This window comes from Pelobates fuscus, chromosome 3, assembly GCF_036172605.1.
Source record: "Pelobates fuscus isolate aPelFus1 chromosome 3, aPelFus1.pri, whole genome shotgun sequence".
NCBI lineage: Eukaryota > Metazoa > Chordata > Amphibia > Anura > Pelobatidae > Pelobates > Pelobates fuscus.
This window is the reverse complement of record NC_086319.1, coordinates 303,272,876-303,293,218: the sequence shown is the minus strand read 5'-3', so window position 1 is coordinate 303,293,218 and position 20,343 is coordinate 303,272,876.

Genomic DNA, 20,343 nt, shown 5'->3' with positions numbered 1-20,343 from the left:
ACAAGGAGTGACATAAGAGAAAATGCTGTAAAATCACCAAAAAACTACTTAGTTTGATTCTGCTGTATAGATGGATTCCTCCCAGTGCCCCCCCCATGTCTCCTATTGCCCTCATGACTCAGTGCCCCCATGTGTCGATTACTCCAGGTCTCAGTGTTCCTATGTATCAGTGTCTCAGTGCCCCATGTCTCCCAGTGTCTCCCAGTGTCCCCTAGTGTCGTGTCCCCAGGTCTCCCAGTGATCCTATGTATCACAGTGTCTCAATGACCCATGTCTCCCTGTGTCCCCATGTATCCCAGGGTCCCCATGTCACTAGGACACTAGGAAGATGGGGAGACCTGGGGACACGGGGAGACCTAGGGACACGGAGACACCAGTGACACTGGGAGACTAGGGGACTCTGGCTGGGACACATGGGGACACTGGGAAAATAGGGGACACTTGAAGACATAGGGACACAGACACTAGAGACACTGGCTGGGGGACATGGGGACATTGAGACATGGGGCACTGGGAGACATGGGGACACTGAGACACCAGGGCCACAGACACTAGGGACACTAGCTTGGAGACATGGGGACATTGTGACACTTGAGGCACTGAGAGACATGGAGGCACTAGGAGGCATGGGGACAGTGAGACACTGGCAGACTGGGGGCACTGAGACACCAGGGACACTAGCTTGGAGACATTGAGACACTTGAGGCACTGGGAGACATGGGGACAGTGAGACACTGGCAGACTGGGGTCACTGGGGTCACTGGGAGACTAGGGGTCACTGGGAGACTAGGGACACTGTGTCCCCGTGTGTCTGTGTCATAATGTCTCCCAATGTCCCTTAGTGTCTCAGTGTCTGCCATAATGTCTCCCAGTGTCCCTTAGTGCCTCAGTGTATGTCTCCTTGCAGCCTTTCCCCCATCCCTTACTTCCCTGAGCTGTAGGCTGTCTCTGCAGGGTGGGAGTTGCTGTCTGGACTCTCTGTAGCTGCACCCCTGCAGATCAGTGATTAGAGAGAGGCAGGGAGGGATATGCTGGAACTTCCTATCGCTGCCTGTCTTCACATACAGTGACCCCTACTGGCCAGTGCTGGTATTGCAGAGTAATCTCTTGTTTATACTGAGAAAAATACCAGCATTTGTATTGCCAGTATCATGGCAATATTGGCACCAGCCAGGCAGCCTCAAATACTGGCTGTGCCAATAAAATAAAAGAAAGGTGGAATCCCTAAGAGTAGTGTGTGTGTGAAAAAAAAAAAAATGTAAAAAAAATTTTTTTTTATTTGTTTTATTTTTTAAATCAATGGGCCTATTCCATGGGCCTGGGCTTGGAGCTGCAGCTCCATCAGCCCCTACGTTAATCCGGCCCTGGATGTCTTGGGTTTATTTATCATTAATAGTTGTATATAACTACAAATTGTATATCAAAATAAGTCTGTACAATATTGTTTTTTTTTTATTTTATGATTTTATTTTTATTTTTCAGTGACAATTTAATCAAAATTACTCTTGTTAATAATTGTTTGAAATGGTTTGGGAGAGGAACACTGCTTTACGTATTCAGAGACAAATAGCTTTAACTATCCAAACATAAACCAAAGATAATAATCTATTTTGCCATAAGGCCACCAAGGCCATGAACTCAGGGCGGCAAGCAGGATAGGGGCGGTGTTTGCCCCTACTAGCTGTCATTTCGGTGTGCATCTGTTTTTTTCTTTTCTCTCAGTCTGGTGCCAATCGATTTGACTGGCTCAATGAAAATTAGCACGGCCTCAGGGCTGTCCGCTATAATTACCCCAGTGACAGAAACACATAGGCAAGCGGGTATCCACTTGGGTGGCATTCCCTGTGTGAAGAGGAGGGGCAGAAAGGGGAAGTGACATAACATTCTCCACTTACACGGAGTGCTGTGAAGTAGCATGCAGGCAGAGATAACTGCCTGGTATGCGGAATGAACTGGGCGAATGAATGTGAGTATATGTGTCTAAATATATTACTGCGCGTGTATTTGTGTGCGTGTGACTGTGTAGGGATGTTTACCTATGAGTGATGTTTGACTGTGAGTGCATGTCTGTAAGTCTGTATGTGTGTATCTGTGAATGTATGTCTATGTGCGCTTTAAATGTACGTGTGCATTTGTGAGTGTTTTTTGTGTTTTTTTGAGTATTTATCTGTGAGCCTGTATGAGCCATTTATTTTTAAGAATTCACCCACTCCACAGCCCCTGTCCCTTCATCGCCTTTATCCCCCAATTACAGATGCTATCTCCCTCTCAATACACATAGCAGCCCAGCTACCCACAATACACACAACAGTCCCTATTCTTTCCAAACACACCCTACAGCCCCTAACCTCTGCACACATACACTACAGTTCCAAATTACCACAAAAAGAAAGTACATCACCAGTTTCCCTTCCACACACATACACTACAGCCACTATCCCCCCAAACATACCATAAAGACCTAATCCTCTTAGGTACACACTATAGCCCCTATCCACATTCAGCCCCTATTTACATGCTCACACAAGTTACATCGCAAACAGCCCCATCCACACACACAATCCCACAGTAACATCCCTCTTACACACACAACATTGCAAGCAGCCTTCCCTGTCGTACACAACCACACAAGCAGCATCACCCTCACACACAACCCTGCAAGCAATATCCCCAAAAACAAACCACCACAAGTAACCTAACAACCACCTGCACACATGCAACCCCACAAGCAGCATTCCCACGAACATACAAAACCTCAAACAGTCTCCTCCACACATAGACCCACTCACCTTTTCCCAGCCTTGTCCCAACCATCATTCAACCACCCACCTAATCACATTCATTATATAATTTGACCCTACTTGTCCAATCATTCAATCACTTACGCCCACCATATTTTTTACATAGACACATATATATATATATATATATATATATATTAAAGGGACACTATAGTCACCTGAACAACTTTTTAGCTTAATGAAGCAGTTTTGGTGTATAGAACATGCCCCTGCAGCCTCACTGCTCAATCCTCTGCCATTTAGGAGTTAAATCCCTTTGTTTATGAACCCTAGTCACACCTCCCTGCATGTGACTTGCACAGCCTTCCATAAACACTTCCTGTAAAGAGAGCCCTATTTAGGCTTTCTTTATTGCAAGTTCTGTTTAATTAAGATTTTCTTATCCCCTGCTATGTTAATAGCTTGCTAGACCCTGCAAGAGCCTCCTGTATGTGATTAAAGTTCAATTTAGAGATTGAGATACAATTATTTAAGGTAAATTACATCTGTTTGAAAGTGAAACAAGTTTTTTTTTTCATGCAGGCTCTATCAATCATAGCCAGGGGAGGTGTGGCTAGGGCTGCATAAACAGAAACAAAGTGATTTAACTCCTAAATGACAGTGAATTGAGCAGTGAAATTGCAGGGGAATGATCTATACACTAAAACTGCTTTATTTAGCTAAAGTAATTTAGGTGACTATAGTGTTCCTTTAATAGGGATGGGGAGTGCTTTGAGGAAACTGGCCTTGGGTCAGCAAGGAGAGTAAATCTAATCCTGGCTAGGGCTGCATAAACAGAAACAAAAGTGATTTAAAGCAACACTCTGGGCACCATAACAACTTTGGAGTGAGTATAGGAGGTGTGTCCCCATGCGCTCAGTATACTTACCACAAGGGCTGCCTACATCCTTCCCCTATGCCATGGCTCTTCCTTCTAGAGTCCTACGCTGGCCGCTGAATAACAGAGCCTTTTTATGATTCTGCCTCTTTAGGCCAGGTTGTTGAAGTGGACATGCAGGGGTCATCACGCCAATGAGGCGCACACATGTCATAGGGCTGTAATCATCCAATCTCTGCCCACTTAAAGCTATATATACTCTCCTTAGCTGTTGTACTGTGCCCTTTCGTGGCTTCCTTTTAGAGGTTATCCAAGGGCATTTTTCCTTGTTTTACTCTTGGTTTCTTATTTGACAATTCTCCATTCTGCTGTCTCTGACCTTTGAACTATCTTATTGTATATGCTATTTTCTGTCTCCCTGACCTCAGCTTGGCCTATACTACTCTATATTTGCGCTAAGACAAGCCACTCTAAGGCCGGTAATATGTATTATTCTCCTTTATTTGTCAATTCATGGTTACGTTAACTTAGGTTCTGCATGCTGGGTCATTTTCCTGGCATATGGGTTAAATATTAACAATTACGCAATGAGCTGTAGTATTTAGGGTGCTTGAAGTGTTTCTTTAAGGGAAGCCCTAAACACTGTATTATCGCACCATGGATATGATGGTAGGAAACTATAAAGCTGTTCCTATGGGTTTTGTCAAACTGTTTTCAATGAGTGTGATAAAACCTATCTGCAGTACCCAAAGCCCACACCCTGGGATGTCATAGTGGGGAAATCATAACTCATTATCCATCCAGTTCTGGTATGGAACTAACGTACAGTGGTCTCAGTTATAGGAACTGGGATTTAGGGTACTTCTAACATTCAATTACCGTACTAAGAGAGGGGCTAAATTCAATTGCTCACCACTTAACAAAAAAATAGGTTACTCTGGTTCCACAACTTGACTATTTTCAGTAAAGTATAGTTTCCATTTCTGAATTATATATACTGAACCTTATATTTGCAGCAGAATTATATACTACAGATACACTGCATTACACGAACAGCAAATTCCATCAGCCAGGTAGTCATGGTTCCTAAATATTTACTCTCAGTAACACACTTGGATAACGGATGGTTTAAACTGATCGATACATGCAGTACAGTACTAGAAAGATATTGGTTTGCATCTGTAATAATGCATTTGTTCAGTTCAGAGTTCTATTTTCATTTTATAGACCGTCATCAATATATTCAGAACTGTGCTAAACAACATAAATGCGACTTAACTGAAGCTAAACATGGACTCTGATTGTAAATATCACAGGAGCTCCCTCTACTGTCTGATAACGGTAACAAAACAGAACGTAAACCTTTATTATTATTATTGCCATTTATATGGCGCCAACAGATTCCGTAGCGCTCTTCAATATTATGAGATGGGCGATTTAACTATAAATAGGACAATTACAAGAAAACTTATAGGAACGATAGGTTGAAGAGGACCCTGCTCAAACGAGCTTACAGTCTATAGGCATAGGCGTGCACATCCTATTGCATTAAGGTGTGCACCCTAAAGCACAAACACACGCCGCATAGATACACATACACACACATACATATACTGCTGTCTGTGTGTGTGTGTGTGTGCTGTTAGTGCGCTGTGTGAGGGTGCTGCGTGTGTGTAAGGGTGCTGTGTGTGTGTGTGTGAGGGTAGTGTGCTATGTGGGTGAGGGTGCTGGTAGTGTGCTGTATGTGACAGTGTGGTTTGTGTGTTAGGGTGCTGTTTGTGTGCTGTGTGAGGGTGCTGGTAGTGTGCTGTGTGTGAGGGTGCTGTTTGTGTGATGTGTGTGTGTGAGGGTGCTGTTTGTGTCGTGAATTTGTGAGGGTGCTGTTTGTGTGAGGGGGCTGTGTGTGTTTGTGAGGGTGCTGTTAGTGTGCTGTGTGTGAGGGTGTTGTGTGTTTGTGAGGGTGCTGTTAGTGTACTGTGTCTGTCCTTGCTGCCATGTGCCATCCCTGGTGGTCCAAGGGAGAGTGAACTCTAGCCTGCGGGGCTAGAGTTCACTCTCGCGAGATCTGAGCATTGCCGCAGCAACGCTCAGATCTTGCGAGAGGAACCTGGTGGAGCTTCTGTCTAGAGCTCCCCGGGTCCTCTCCTGCCTCCCTCCATGCTGCTGTGGGCTGGTGAGGTAGATCATTGATCTCCCCGCCGGCCCATGGAGGCTTAGAGCAGAGCCGGCACTCAGATAGTGCCGGCTCTGCATGAGCCGACAGGGGAGATCTGAAGATCTCCCCTGCCAGCAGGGGTCAAGTCCAGGGGAATAAAGTGTGGGAACTCTCCCAAGATTCCCACCCCTCAAAAAAATAATATAGACTCGTGTATATGTACGCGTACACACATACACTCACACACACATACTCAGACACACACTTAAAGACACACACACATATATTCACAGACACACACACACACACACACACACTTACAGACACATACAGACACATACAGGCACACACACATACATTCACAGACACTCACACATACATGCACAGACACACACATACATTCACATTCACAGACACACACACACACATACATTCACAGACACACAAATTATTTATTTTTAATTAAAAATTGTCCACCCAGCCTCCCTACCTGGACATAGGCGTGTGCACGGGGTGTGCCGGGTGTGCCGGGTGCAGGCACTCTGCCGCCCCCAAATGCCCTTCTCCTCCCCTGTGTTCACCCTGTCATGGGGGGGGGAGCAAGAGGTGATGTCCCCCCCACTTCCTCCCCAGTAGGGCGCCTGTCTTCATATCACAAGCGGCGAGGGAGCGGTGTCCTCTCTGCTCCCTCTCGCCGCGCGGGCTGTCTGCTATAGCTGGGAGTCGGACATCATATTCCGGACATCATATTCCGGCTCCCGGCATCAGCAAACGGCGCACGGCGAGAGGGAGCAGAGAGGACACCGCTCCCTCGCCGCTTGTGATATGAAGACAGGCGCCCTACCGGGGAGGAAGGGGGGGGACATCACCTCTTGCTCCCCCCCATGACAGGGTGAACACGGGGTAGGAGGAGGGCATTTGGGGGCGGCAGAGTGCCTGCAAGAACAGCGGGAACAGCGTTCCCACGCGTTCCTGCAGGACTCACAGGCGTGCCGCGGGGATTAGGGTGTGCCCAGGCACACCCGGCACACCCAGTGCGCACGCCTATGTCTATAGGACTTACACCCCTTAACCCCATCCCGACCTTGGACGTATCAGGTACGTCCGACAAAAATCTGTCCTTAAGGCTAATTAGAGTGCTGGAAGCAATCATGATCACAATCAGACACTCTAACGGTATTGCAGCGATGCCTTGATGTCGAGGCATCCTGCAATACCCCACCTTACTGACAGCCCAGACAGTCCCCCTCTGCAAATTAGGACCCACAGGGGCAATGTGACCGCTCTAAAAGAGCAGTCACATGGCCACAATAGGTGTCCATAGTGCTGCCAGCAGGGGAACTGTCTGAACTGATAGGCAGTCCCCCTGATGGTGAAAAATAAAATAATATATATATATATATATATATATACACACATATTATATCTATATATAATATATATATATATCTATATATATCTATATATCTATATATATAGGGTCCTGAGATGAGACACCTGTGACATGGGGTGGTGCAAAACCAAGGAGCTGGCTAGACTCCTAAATATATATGGGAAAACAAGGGGCTGGCTGCACTCACCTAAACATGCTTAAATGGGGTGCTGCTGGGGGCCAAAAAGTACAGTAAAAATAGAAATCCAGCGCACTCACTTATCAACTAAACAGCTACTTTGATGCTGACAGATTTGACTAGATTTATTAAAAACACCTAACCTAGGCAAAAAATAATGGGGGTTTAGTTACACTATATGATCATACATTACATAAGCCTGCCACAAACGTTAATGTACCCCATCTTTGGCAGGTCCTACTCTCACTGCCAACTGTCTACTAAATGAGCTACTCACTTGGGGAAATCCTTCCATCTCGAGTTCTCTGCAGTACAAGGCTTAAATAGGGTCTTATATATAATGTCATACTAAGTGTATTTTGTATTAATATATATACACAGTAAAATTACACAAGTATATATATATATATATATATATATATTATTATCATAAAAAATAAATAATAATTAATAAAAAATAAATAAGTTTACTTAAAGGGACACTTTAGTCACCTGAACAACTTTAGCTTAATTAAGCAGTTTTGGTGTATAGAACATGCCCCTGCAGCCTCACTGCTCAATCCTCTGCCATTTAGGAGTTAAATCCCTTTGTTTATGAACCCTAGTCACACCTCCCTGCATGTGACTTGCACAGCCTTCCATAAACACTTCCTGTAAAGAGAGCCCTATTTAGGTTGTCTTTCTTGCAAGTTCTGTTTAATTAAGATTTTCTTATCCCCTGCTATGTTAATAGCTTGTTAGACCCGCAAGAGCCTCCTGTATGTGATTAAAGTTCAATTTAGAGATTGAGATACAATTATTTAAGGTAAATTACATCTGTTTTAAAGTGAAACCAGTTTTTTTTTTTATGCACGCTGTGTCAATCATAGCCAGGGGAGGTGTGGCTAGGGCTGCATAAACAGAAGCAAAGTGATTTAACTCCTAAATGACAGTGAATTGAGCAGTGAAATTGTAGGGGAATGATCTATACACTAAAACTGCTTTATTTAGCTAAAGTAATTTAGGTGACTATAGTGTTCCTTTAATTTAATTAATTTTAGAAATGTATTAATTAAACATATGTCATTTTATTCTAACTGTATTTTGATATTAATATATATTTTTTTTATCAAAATACACTTAGAATGAAATTATATATCTATCTATGTATATGTAAATAAATAAAAATTAAAACAAAATATACATATGTCCATATCCATAATTACCTAAATAATTTCTAAAATGTACATATGTATATATATTTAAATACTACGGGCATATTTATGTAATATTTTTACATAGTTACATAGTTACATAGTTAGATAGCTGAAAAGAGACTTGCGTCCATCAAGTTCAGCCTTCCTCACACCTGTTTTTTGCTGTTGATCCAAAAGGCAAAAAAAAAAAAAAAACCCAGTTTGAAGCACAATTTTGCAACAAGCTAGGACAAAAAAATCCTTCTTGACCCCAGAATGGCAGTCAGATTTATCCTTGAATCAAGCAGTTATTACCCTACATTGAAAGATTATATCCTTGAATATTCTGTCTTTGCAAGTATGCATCTAGTAGCTGTTTGAACATCTGTATGGACTCTGATAAAACCACTTCTTCAGGCAGAGAATTCCACATCCTGATTGTTCTTACAGTAAAAAAACCTTTCCTTTGCCTTAGACGAAATCTTCTTTCTTCCAGTCTAAACGCATGGCCTCGTGTCCTATGTAAAGTCCGGTTTGTGAATAGATTTCCACACAATGGTTTGTATTGGCCCCGAATATATTTGTATAATGTTATCATATCCCCTCTCAGGCGACGTTTTTCTAAACTAAATAGGTTTAAATTTGTTAACCTTTCTTCATAGCTGATATGTTCCATTCCTTTTATTAATTTTGTAGCCCGCCTCTGCACTTTTTCTAGTGCCATGATATCCTTCTTTAGAACAGGTGCCCAAAATTGCACAGCATATTCAATATGTGGTCTTACCAGTGATTTATAGAGAGGCAAAATGATATTCTCGTCCCGAGAATGAATGCCCTTTTTCATGCATGACAATACCTTACTGGCCTTGGCCACTGCTGATTGACATTGCACATTGTTGCATAGTTTGTTGTCTATAACAATTCCCAAGTCCGTTTCGTGTGTTGTTATCCCTAATTCACTTCCATTAAGGGTATACGTTGCTTGTGTATTCTTTACGCCGAAGTGCATAACTTTGCATTTTTCAACATTAAATTTCATCTGCCATTTGAGTGCCCAGTCCTCCAGTCTATCTAAATCCTTCTGCAGCAAAGTAATATCTTGCTCACATTGTATTATTTTACAAAGTTTTGTGTCATCTGCAAACACTGAAACATGACTTTCAATGCTGTCTTCAAGATCATTTATAAAAATGTTAAATAGAAGGGGTCCCAGAACAGACCCCTGAGGGACACCACTTGCCACCTCTGTCCAGCTTGAAAATTTACCATTAACGACAACTCTTTGTATTCTGTTTTTAAGCCAATGTTCTACCCAAGAACAAGCATTTTCATCGAGACCGATTTCCTTGAGTTTGAACACTAATCTTTTGTGTGGAACTGTATCAAATGCCTTGGCAAAATCCAAATAGATCACATCCACTGCAACACCCTGATCTATACTTCTACTTACTTCTTCGTAGAACGCAATCAAGTTAGTTTGACATGACCTGTGCTTCATAAAACCGTGCTGATTTTTGCTGATAACCATATTCTTCTCAAGGAATTCTTGAATATTATCCTTTAATAACCTTTCAAATATTTTACCAGCCACAGAAGTTAAACTCACAGGTCTATAATTTCCAGGCAAGGATTTTGAACCCTTTTTGAATATAGGAACCACATCTGCCTTCCTCCAATCCTCCGGAACACTTCCTGAAAGAAAAGAATCTTGAAAGATTAAAAACAGAGGTTCACTTATTTCTATACTTAGTTCCTTAAGTACACGTGGATGGATACCGTCAGGCCCTGGAGCTTTGTTTATATTAACTTTCTTTAGTTGCTGCAGCACATTGTCTTGAGTTAACCAATTACAATTATTCTGCAAGTTTTTAGTAGCAATCATTTGCACATCTATTGCCATGGGTTCTTCTTTAATATATACGGAGGAGAAATAGTTATTTAGAATTCCTGCCTTTTCTTGGTCTTCATTAACTAACACCCCCGTTTCAGTTTTAAGTGTACCTATACTTTCATTTTTGGGTTTTTTGGAATTTATGTACTTAAAAAATGCTTTGGGGTTGGTTTTGCTCTCTTTAGCTATCATTTTTTCATTTTGAAGTTTAGCAAGTTTAATTGCCTTTTTGCACGCATTATTTGCTTTCTTATATCTTTTATAAGATGCATCTGATTTGTCTGATTTAAATGCTTTAAATGCCCTTTTCTTATATTTAATCTCTTGTTTTACTTCTCTACTAAGCCACATTGGTTTTAATTTGTTTCTTTTATACTTATTTCCCAATGGTACATACTGAGAAATGTACCTTTCTAATATTTGTTGGAAGATGATCCATTTATCCTCAGTGTTCTTTTCACTAAAGAGTTTATGCCAGTCAATATATTGTAAAGCTTCCCTTATCTTATTGAAATTGGCCTTTTTAGAATTATATGTTTTAGTATACCCCATGTGCTTTTGTTTTTTTGAGTTTATTTCAAAGGACACTATATTGTGATCACTATTTCCCAAGTGCTCACCTACTTGAATGTTGGTCAAAAGATCAACGTTGTTTGTTAAAACCAGGTCCAGACAAGCGTCCATTCTAGTTGGTGCTTGTACAAGTTGTGACATGAAGTTGTCATTTAACAAGTTTAAAAACCTAATTCCCTTTGCTGAGCTACTAGTCCCTATGTCCCAATTTATGTCTGGGTAATTAAAATCTCCAATAATTAAAGTGTTACCAAGATTTGCTGCTTTCTCAATTTGCTCAAACAGCTGTTGTTCCTCGTCAATATAAACATTAGGTGGTTTATAACATATCCCAACCAATAGTTGGTTTCCCTTCTTTTCCCCCAAGCAGATATTTACCCATAAAGCTTCCACATTTTCTTTATCGCATTCAATTTGCTTAAGATTTGGCTTTAAATCATGGTTGACATACAAACATACCCCACCACCCTTCTTGTTTTTCCTATCCTTCCTAAATAATGTGTACCCATTTAAGTTAACTGCCCAGTCATGTGTCTCATCCCACCATGTTTCAGTTATGCCTATTATATCATATTGTTTAGTGTATGCTAATGCCTCTAGTTCCCCCATTTTGTTATTTAGGCTCCTTGCATTAGTAAGCATACATTTAATATCATGCGTCTCTTGTTTATTTTGTGAATTACCAACATTACATAGCTTCTCTATTCTGAGCTTGCCCTTCCCTCCGTCTCCACCCTCCTTATACTGTTCTAAAGCCCATCTCCTTTCTGTCCTATCTCCATTTTGTAGATTGCTATGACCCTCCCCCCCTACTACTAGTTTAAAATCTCCTCCAACCTTCTAGCCATCCTATCCCCCAGCACTGCAGACCCCCTTCCGTTTAGGTGCAATCCATCACTACTATATAGGTTGTACCCAATCGCAAAGTCGGCCCAGTGCTCTAAAAACCCAAAACCCTCCTTCCTGCACCAAGACTTCAGCCACGCATTAACCTTTCTAATCTCCCGCTGCCTTTCCACTGTAGCACGTGGCACAGGTAATATCTCAGAGAATACCACCTTGGAGGTCCTTTTCTTGAGTTTGCTACCTAATTCCCTGAAATCATTCTTTAGGACCTTCCATCTTCCTCTTACTTTGTCATTGGTACCAACATGGACCATGACCGCTGGGTCATCCCCAGCCCCTCCCAATAATCCATCCACTCTGTCAGCAACATGCCGGACCCGAGCACCCGGGAGACAGCAAACTGTCCGGTTGAGCCGATCAGAGTGGCAGATTGCCCTATCTGCTCTCCTAATGATAGAGTCCCCTACCACCACAACCTGTCTTGCCTTCCTTACATTTTGATCCCCACCCGTACTAGAGGGGCTGTCACCTCGGCTGTTAGAAGTAACAGCTTCCTCTAATACAGCTACTCCTGAGCTGATGCTCCCAACATCTTCCCTCAAACGGGCAAATCTGCTAGGTTGCACCAAATCAGGACTAGCTAGCCCTTTCCTCTTCCCTCCCCCCCTGCTTCCTCGCCCCACTGTCACCCAGCTACATGCCTGTTCACCATCTGTCATATCTCCTCCCTCTCCACTACCTGTCCCCACTAAACTCTGCTCAGTCAGCAGCAGACTCCTCTCAAGATTGTCGATCTCCCTCAAAGTTGCGATTTGCTTCTCAAGATCTCCAATCTGAGCTTCCAGAGAAGCCACTCGCACACAACCATCACAGAGGTATGGACCATGGACGGGTACATCCAGGCATCCATACATGCAACAAGATGTGCATTGAGTTAAACTAACAATCTTGCTAGCACTCATTTCCCCAGATACAGATAAAAAAAAAATATATATATATATATAAATAAAATAAAAAATTAAAAATTACCTTGATAGTTTAAACCCCTAGTTAGTTCCAACTCCTGGTTTTCTAACTCCTACTTGAAAGAGTCTACTTGGAACTAACTAGGGGTTTAAACTATCAAGGTAATTTTTAATTTTTTATTTTATTTATATATATATTTTATTTATTTATTTATTTTTTTTAAACTTTACAGACTGAACCAATTAAACAAAAATAAAATACAAACCACTCTCCACAGTATACAAACCACTCCAAGCAACTCCTGGTTTTCTAACTCCTACTTGAAAGAGTCTACTTGGAACTAACTAGGGGTTTAAACTATCAAGGTAATTTTTAATTTTTAATTTTATTTATATATATATTTTATTTATTTATTTATTTATTTTAAACTTTACAGACTGAACCAATTAAACAAAAATAAAATACAAACCACTCTCCACAGTATACAAACCACTCCAAGCAACTCCTGGTTTTCTAACTCCTACTTGAAAGAGTCTACTTAATAGAGTCTGCTTCCAAATAATGTGAGCAAGCTCAGTGAGTTAGGGGTGTGCCTTTATAGGGATACAAATCCCACACAGGTGCAATTAATGAACACTCCCCCCAATCAATCAAGCAGCAGCAGCACAAAAGAGGGGGAAAAACCAGAACACCAGGAAAAAAAAAAATTAAGTAATTTTATTGATTGCAATTTGGGGGACCTTCCTGACAACCCATGCCGAAAGTCCAGATAATTTAATTTGCTAGAACTATATTTAACCCTGTAACTTTCCAAGACACCATAAAACCTGTACATGGGGGGGGTACTGTTTTACTCGGTAGACTTCACTGAACACAAATATTAGTGTTTCAAAACAGTAAAACATATCACAGTGATGAAATTGTCAATGAAAGTGAAGTTTTTTGTATTTTTCACACACAAACGGCACTTTCACTAATGACATCATTGTTGTAATACGTTTTACTGTTTTGAAACACTAATATTTGTGTTCAGCGAAGTCTCACAAGTATAATAGTACCCCCATATACAGGTTTTATAGTGTTTTTGAAAATTACAGGGTAAAATATAAGGCCTGTTTTTTCTCATTGAAATATGCCAGATTGGATATGATGCCTTTGAGAGCGTATGGTAGCCCAGGAATGAGAATTACCCTCATGATGGCTTACCATTTGCAAAAGAAGACAACCAAGGTATTGCAAATGGGGTATGTTCAATCTTTTTTACTAGCCACTTGGTCACAAACACTGGCCAAAGTTTGCGTTCATAATAGTTTTTTTGCATTTTTAACACACAAACAAATATAAATGCTAACTTTGGCCAGTGTTTGTGACTAAGTGGCTACTAAAAATGACTGGATATACCCATATTGAATACCCTGGATTGTCTCCTTCTTAAAAATATATGGTTTAATGGGGGTAAATTACATTGTCTGGCTTCAAAAATGTCCTAAATAGGACATGGGTGCATGATGATCAGCTGTGAAAATTCCAAGTTGGAAAACTGGAATGCACACCCTCCAAATAAGGTATTTTAGCCCCCAGAGAACCCGATACACCTATACATGGGTGCATAGGCGTGCGCAGCCTATTGCATTAGGGTTTGCACCCTAAAGCACAAACACATGCTGCGTGTTTATGTATGTATGTATATATATATATATATACACACACACATACATACACTGCTGTGTGTGTGTGTGCTGTGTGAGGGTACTGTTAGTGTGATGTGTGTGTGAGGGTGCTGGTAGTGTGCTATGTGGGTGAGGGTGTTTATGTGTGTGTGTTTGTGAGGGTGCTGTTAGTGTACTGTGTGTGAGGGTTCTGTTTGTGTGCTGTGTGTGAGGGTACTGGTAGTGTGCTGTGTGTGTGTTTGTTAGGCTTCTGTTAGTGAGTGAGGGTGCTGTTTGTGGGTGTCGTGTGTTTGTGAGGGTGCTGTTAGTATGCTGTGTATGAGGGTGCTGTTTGTGTGTGAGTGTGCTGTGTGTGTGAGGGTGCTGTGTGTGTGTTTGTGAGGGTGCTGTGTGTGTGTTTGTGAGGGTGCTGTTAGTGTACTGTGTGTTTAAGGGTGCTGTGTGTGTGAGGGTGCTGTATGTGTGTGGGTGCTGTCTGTGTGCTGTGTTTGTGTGGGTGCTGTGTGTGAGAGGGTGCTGTGTGTGTGTGTGGGTGCTGTGTGTGTGTGGGTGCTGTATGTGTGAGGGTGCTGTATGTGTGAGGGTGCTGTGTGTGTGTGGGTGCTGTATGTGTGTGGGTGTGCTGTGTGTGTGAGGGTGCTGTGTGTGTGTGGGTGCTGTATGTGTGTGGGTGTGCTGTGTGTGTGAGGGTGCTGTGTGTGTGAGGGTGCTGTGTGTGTGTGGGTGCTGTATGTGTGTGGGTGTGCTGTGTGTGTGAGGGTTCTGTATGTGTGAGGGTGCTGTGTGTGTGTGCTGTATGTTTGGATAATTTGTGGTTGCGGAGGTGGGGCAGATTAGTTAATAAATATCCCCCCTCCCTTCTTACCTTTTGTAGGGAGGGGGATCCTTGTTGCTGCTCACGTCCCTGGTGGTCCAGTGGAGGTGGGGGCAGATCAGTTAATATCCCCCCTCCCTTCTTACCTTATGTAGGGAGGGGGGATCCTTCCTTGCTGCCTTCCCTGGTGGTCCAGTGAAAAGTGAACTCTAGCCTGCGGGGCTAGAGTTCACTCTCGTGAGATCTGAGCGTTGCCGCGGCAACGCTCAGATCTCACGAGAGGAACCCGGCGGAGCTGCTGGCAATAGCTCCCCGGGTCCTCTCCTGCCTCCCTCCCTGCATGTGGGTCAGTGAGGGAAGGCTGAGAGCAGAGCCGGCGCTCGGATAGTGCCGGCTCTGCATGGACCGACAGGGGAGATCCTGAGATCTCCCCTGCCGGTCTCACTCCATAGACGTGCAGCGGGATTAGGGCACAGGCACACCCGGCACACCCCATGTGCACGCCTATGCCTGGGTGGTATCACTGTACTCAGGAGATGTTGTGAAGACAAATTGAGGTGAGCTTTGGCAGTAACCCTTAAGTTCTCAGTACATGCATTCTTAAATTGCTATGTGTGTTTAAAAAAGTCACCATTTTTTTATTTTTTTTTTTTATTTGGCATAGATTGGTGGTAGAATGGTTGCATGAAAAGAGTCAAAATATACCAAGTTTAATACCTTAAGTTGTGTTAAAAAATATATACATGTGATGTGTTATTCAGGGATTCCTGACAGATATCAGTGTTACAATGTAACTTTCGTTAATTTTGAAAAAAAAAAAAATTGGTTTGGAAATAGAAGTGCTACTTGTACTCATTGCCCTATAACTTTCCAAAAAAAGCTAACAACATGTTAACAATGGGTATTTCTAAACTCAGGACAAAATGTAGAAACTATTTAGCACAGGTGGTGTTTGGCGGTTGTAGATGCATTTTGGGGGTCAAAGTTAAAAAAAGTAGTTTTTTTCAAATTTTTTCATCATATTTTATGTTTTTTATAGTAAATTATATGAAATTATGAAAATAATGTTATACGCGGGTGGGGGCCATAAAATGTAATGAAGGGGGGGACCTATTGTACTGCCCCCCACCCCTGAGCGGCGGGTGGGGGCCATAAAAGACAATAAGGGGAAACCTATTGTCCTCCCCCTGGCCCCCACCCCTGGGCGGTGGGTAGGGGCCATAAATAATAATGGCGCGGACCTACTGTACTCCCTTCCCACCTGGCCCCCACCCCTGAGCGGCGGGTGGGGGTCATAAAAGACAATGAGGGGGGGACCAATTGCCCGGCCCCCAACCCTGAGCGGCGGATGGGGGCCCTAAATTAAAATGCCCCACTCCCCCCTTCCAAGGTGACTAGGGGTCCCCAAGCCCCTAGTCACCCCCCCACCCCCACCCAAATAGAAAATAATCCCCTACCTACCCCCCTCACCCTAAAAATAGTGAAGGGGTAATAAAATAACTAACTACCTGTAAAAAAAATTAAACTTTTGATGTCTTCTTTTTTCTAAAATCTTTATTTTTCTGCCCCAAAAAAGGCCAAATAAAAACCATAATACCTGTCAAACTTGTAAAAAAGAAAATAAAAAAAAACAATTGCAAAAAAAAAATGAGACGAAAAAGAAAAACCCGACGCTAAAGAAAACTCTGATTGGATAGCTTGAAATACATCCAATCAGAGTGCTCTGTGTCATTTTACACAGCGTGGGAAAATAGGTCCCCCCATTGTTATTTATTGTCCCCACCCACCGCTCAGGGGTGGTGGCTGGGTGGGAGGATAATAGGTCCCCCCCATTATTATTTATGGCTGCCACCCACCGATCACGGGTGGGGGCCCGGGGGAGGACAATAGGTCCCCCCCCCTCCTTATCCTTTAGGGCCCCCACCCGCCGCTCAGGGGTGGGAGCTGGGGGGAGGAGGACAATAGGTCCCTACCCCTCATTATCCTTTAGGGCCCCCACCCGCAGCTCAGGGGTGGGGGACAGGGGACGGGGGGTAGTAGGGTTTGTTTTTCCTTAACAATGAGCAGCCACAGGCCCCTACTCGCGTTATAGCGAGTAGGGGCAGAATTTACTAATACTAAGTAATCTTTACTTAGCATTAGTAAAGGTGGCTGAAAGAATACTTTAGGTCTTTCAGCCTTTTGGTAGATAGCTCCCTGATACCGTTGGAATTAGGGAGTTATCTACAAAGGGGCTGCAAGATACCGCCGCGGCACGAATCAGATCGGAGTTTCATTCATTCTAATGAAATTCTGATACGAACAATGTCCCGAATTGCGTCCTAACACGAATGGAGAAACTGTTATCATTATTTTAGGACGCAATTCGACAGTTTCGCCAGCGTTCTGTCTAAGTGACAGGATGTTCGGGAATACTGATAGGATGCATCGCGGAAACAGGGAGGAAAGCTAAGAATTGTGGGAAAATGTATCTGACCACCGGAAATTAAGCATACTTTGCTCTTCCGCTGGTCAGAGATGGTCAGGCGTAAGAAACCTCCATAAGACAAATAGTCCCTACTTTGTCTTATGTTTTAAAGAAAACTAGAGCAGATAGGAAGAAATGAAGAACAGATCCTGACAGAGGGAGAGAAGAGGAACCGATTAAAGAAAGGTAAGTTCAGCATGACAGCCCCGCTTTAAGTTTCCATACTTAAGCAAGAGTATGTGAAAAGTAGTTAGGGTTGCCACCTTTCTTGGAAAAACATACCAGCTTTACTAATTTGCATAATTATTATGTATGGGTGACATCACATGATGTAAATCACAAGGAGTGACATAAGAGAAAATGCTGTAAAATAACCAAAAAACTACTTACAGTTTGATTCTGCTGTATAGCTGGATTGCTCCCAGTGTATCCCTGTCCCCCAGTGTCTCAAGTCTCCCACTGTCTCAATGTAACTATGTGTCAGTTTCCCCATGTCTCCCAGTATCCCCCTGTTGCCCAGTGTATCAGTGTCCCCTAGTCTCAAAGTGCCAGGGACACTGGCTGGGAGACATGGGGACATTGAGACGCTTGGAGCACTGGGAGACATGGGGACACAGACACTGGGAGACATGGGAACCTGAGACACTTGGGGACACATGGGGACACTGAGACACCAGGGACACTGGTTGGGACACATGGGGACACTGGGCGACTAGGGGACACTTGAAGACATGGGGAAACTGAGACACTGGCTGGGAGACATGGGGACACTGGGAGACATGTGCACACTGTGCCCCTAGTGCCTTAGTGTCCCCATGTCTCCCAGTGTCCCCAAGTGACTGTGTCATAAAGTCTCCCAATGTCCCTTAGTGTCCCAATACCTCCCAGTGTCTAAGTGTCCCCAAGTATCTGTGTCAAAATGTCTTCCAATGTCCCTTAGTGTCTCAGTGTCCCCATATGTCACGGTGCCCCCATGTCTCAGTGCAGCTTTTCCCCCCATCCCTCACTTCCCTGAGCTGTAGGCTGTCTCTGCAGGCTGGGAGTTGCTGTCTGGACTCTCTGTAGCTGCTCCCCTGCAGATCTGTGAGTAGAGATAGGCAGGGAGGGATATGCTGGAACTTCCTATCCCTGCCTCTCCCAACACACAGCAACCCCTACTAGCCAGTGCTGGTATTGCATCACAATCTCTGTTTATACTGAGAAACATACCAGCATTTGTATTGCCAGTATGACTGCAATATCAGCACCCGCCAGGCAGCCTCAAGTAACAGCCAGGTGGAAACCCTAAGAGTTTTTAAATCAATGGGCCTATTTTATGGGCAGCTCCAGCCCCTATGTTAATCCGGCCCTGGTGAGGGGCGTAGGTAGGGTATTTTTTATTGCGGGGAGAGGGGAGGGAGGGAGTGACTAGGGGCTTGGGGACCGCTAGTCACATTATTATTTGTAGTCCCCACCAGCTGCTCATGGGTGGGGACCAGGGGGGACATTAGGACCAGGCTGTCCAGTGATAATGCTTTAAAGATGGACACTGATGATTGTCCAGTGATAATTCTATAATGATGGACACTGATGGCTGACCAGTGATAATTCTATAATGATGGACAGTGATGGCTGACCAGTGATAATTCTATAATGATGGACAGTGATGGCTGACCAGTGATAATTCTATAATGATGGACAGTGATGGCTGACCAGTGATAATGCTATAATGAGTGACAGTGATGGCTGACCAGTGATAATGTTATAATGATGGACAATGATGGCTGATGAGTGATAATGTTAAAATGATGGACAGTGATGGCTGACCAGTGATAATGTTATAATGATGGACAGTGATGGCTGACCAGTGATAATGCTATAATGATGGACAGTGATGACTAACCAGTGATAATGCTATAATGATGGACAGTGATGGCTGACCAGTGATAATGTTATAATGATGGACCGTGATGGCTGACCAGTGATAATGCTATAATGATGGACAGTGGTGGCTGACCAGTGATAATGTTATAATGAGTGACAGTGATGGCTGACCAGTGATAATGCTATAATGATGGACAATGATGGCTGATGAGTGATAATGTTATAATGATGGACAGTAATGGCTGACCAGTGATAATGCTATAATGATAGACAGTGATGGCTGACCAGTGATAATTCTATAATGATGGACAGTGATGGCTGACCAGTGATAATGCTATAATGATGGACCGTGATGGCTGACCAGTGATAATGCTATAATGATGGACAGTGGTGGCTGACCAGTGATAATGTTATAATGAGTGACAGTGATGGCTGACCAGTGATAATGCTATAATGATGGACAATGATGGCTGATGAGTGATAATGTTATAATGATGGACAGTAATGGCTGACCAGTGATAATGCTATAATGATAGACAGTGATGGTGTGGTGGAATCTCGGTAAAAATAAATTTAGTAGGCCGAGATTACCACGTGGCATGTGTACGTGCATATGCTGACGTATCGATCAGTTGGTTGCACGAGGCAAGATACGATCAGTAGTGTACGGAGCATGTGCAAGAATACAGGATGTAGTATTCCCCTCCTCCATTGTGCTGGACAGGCCATGCGGT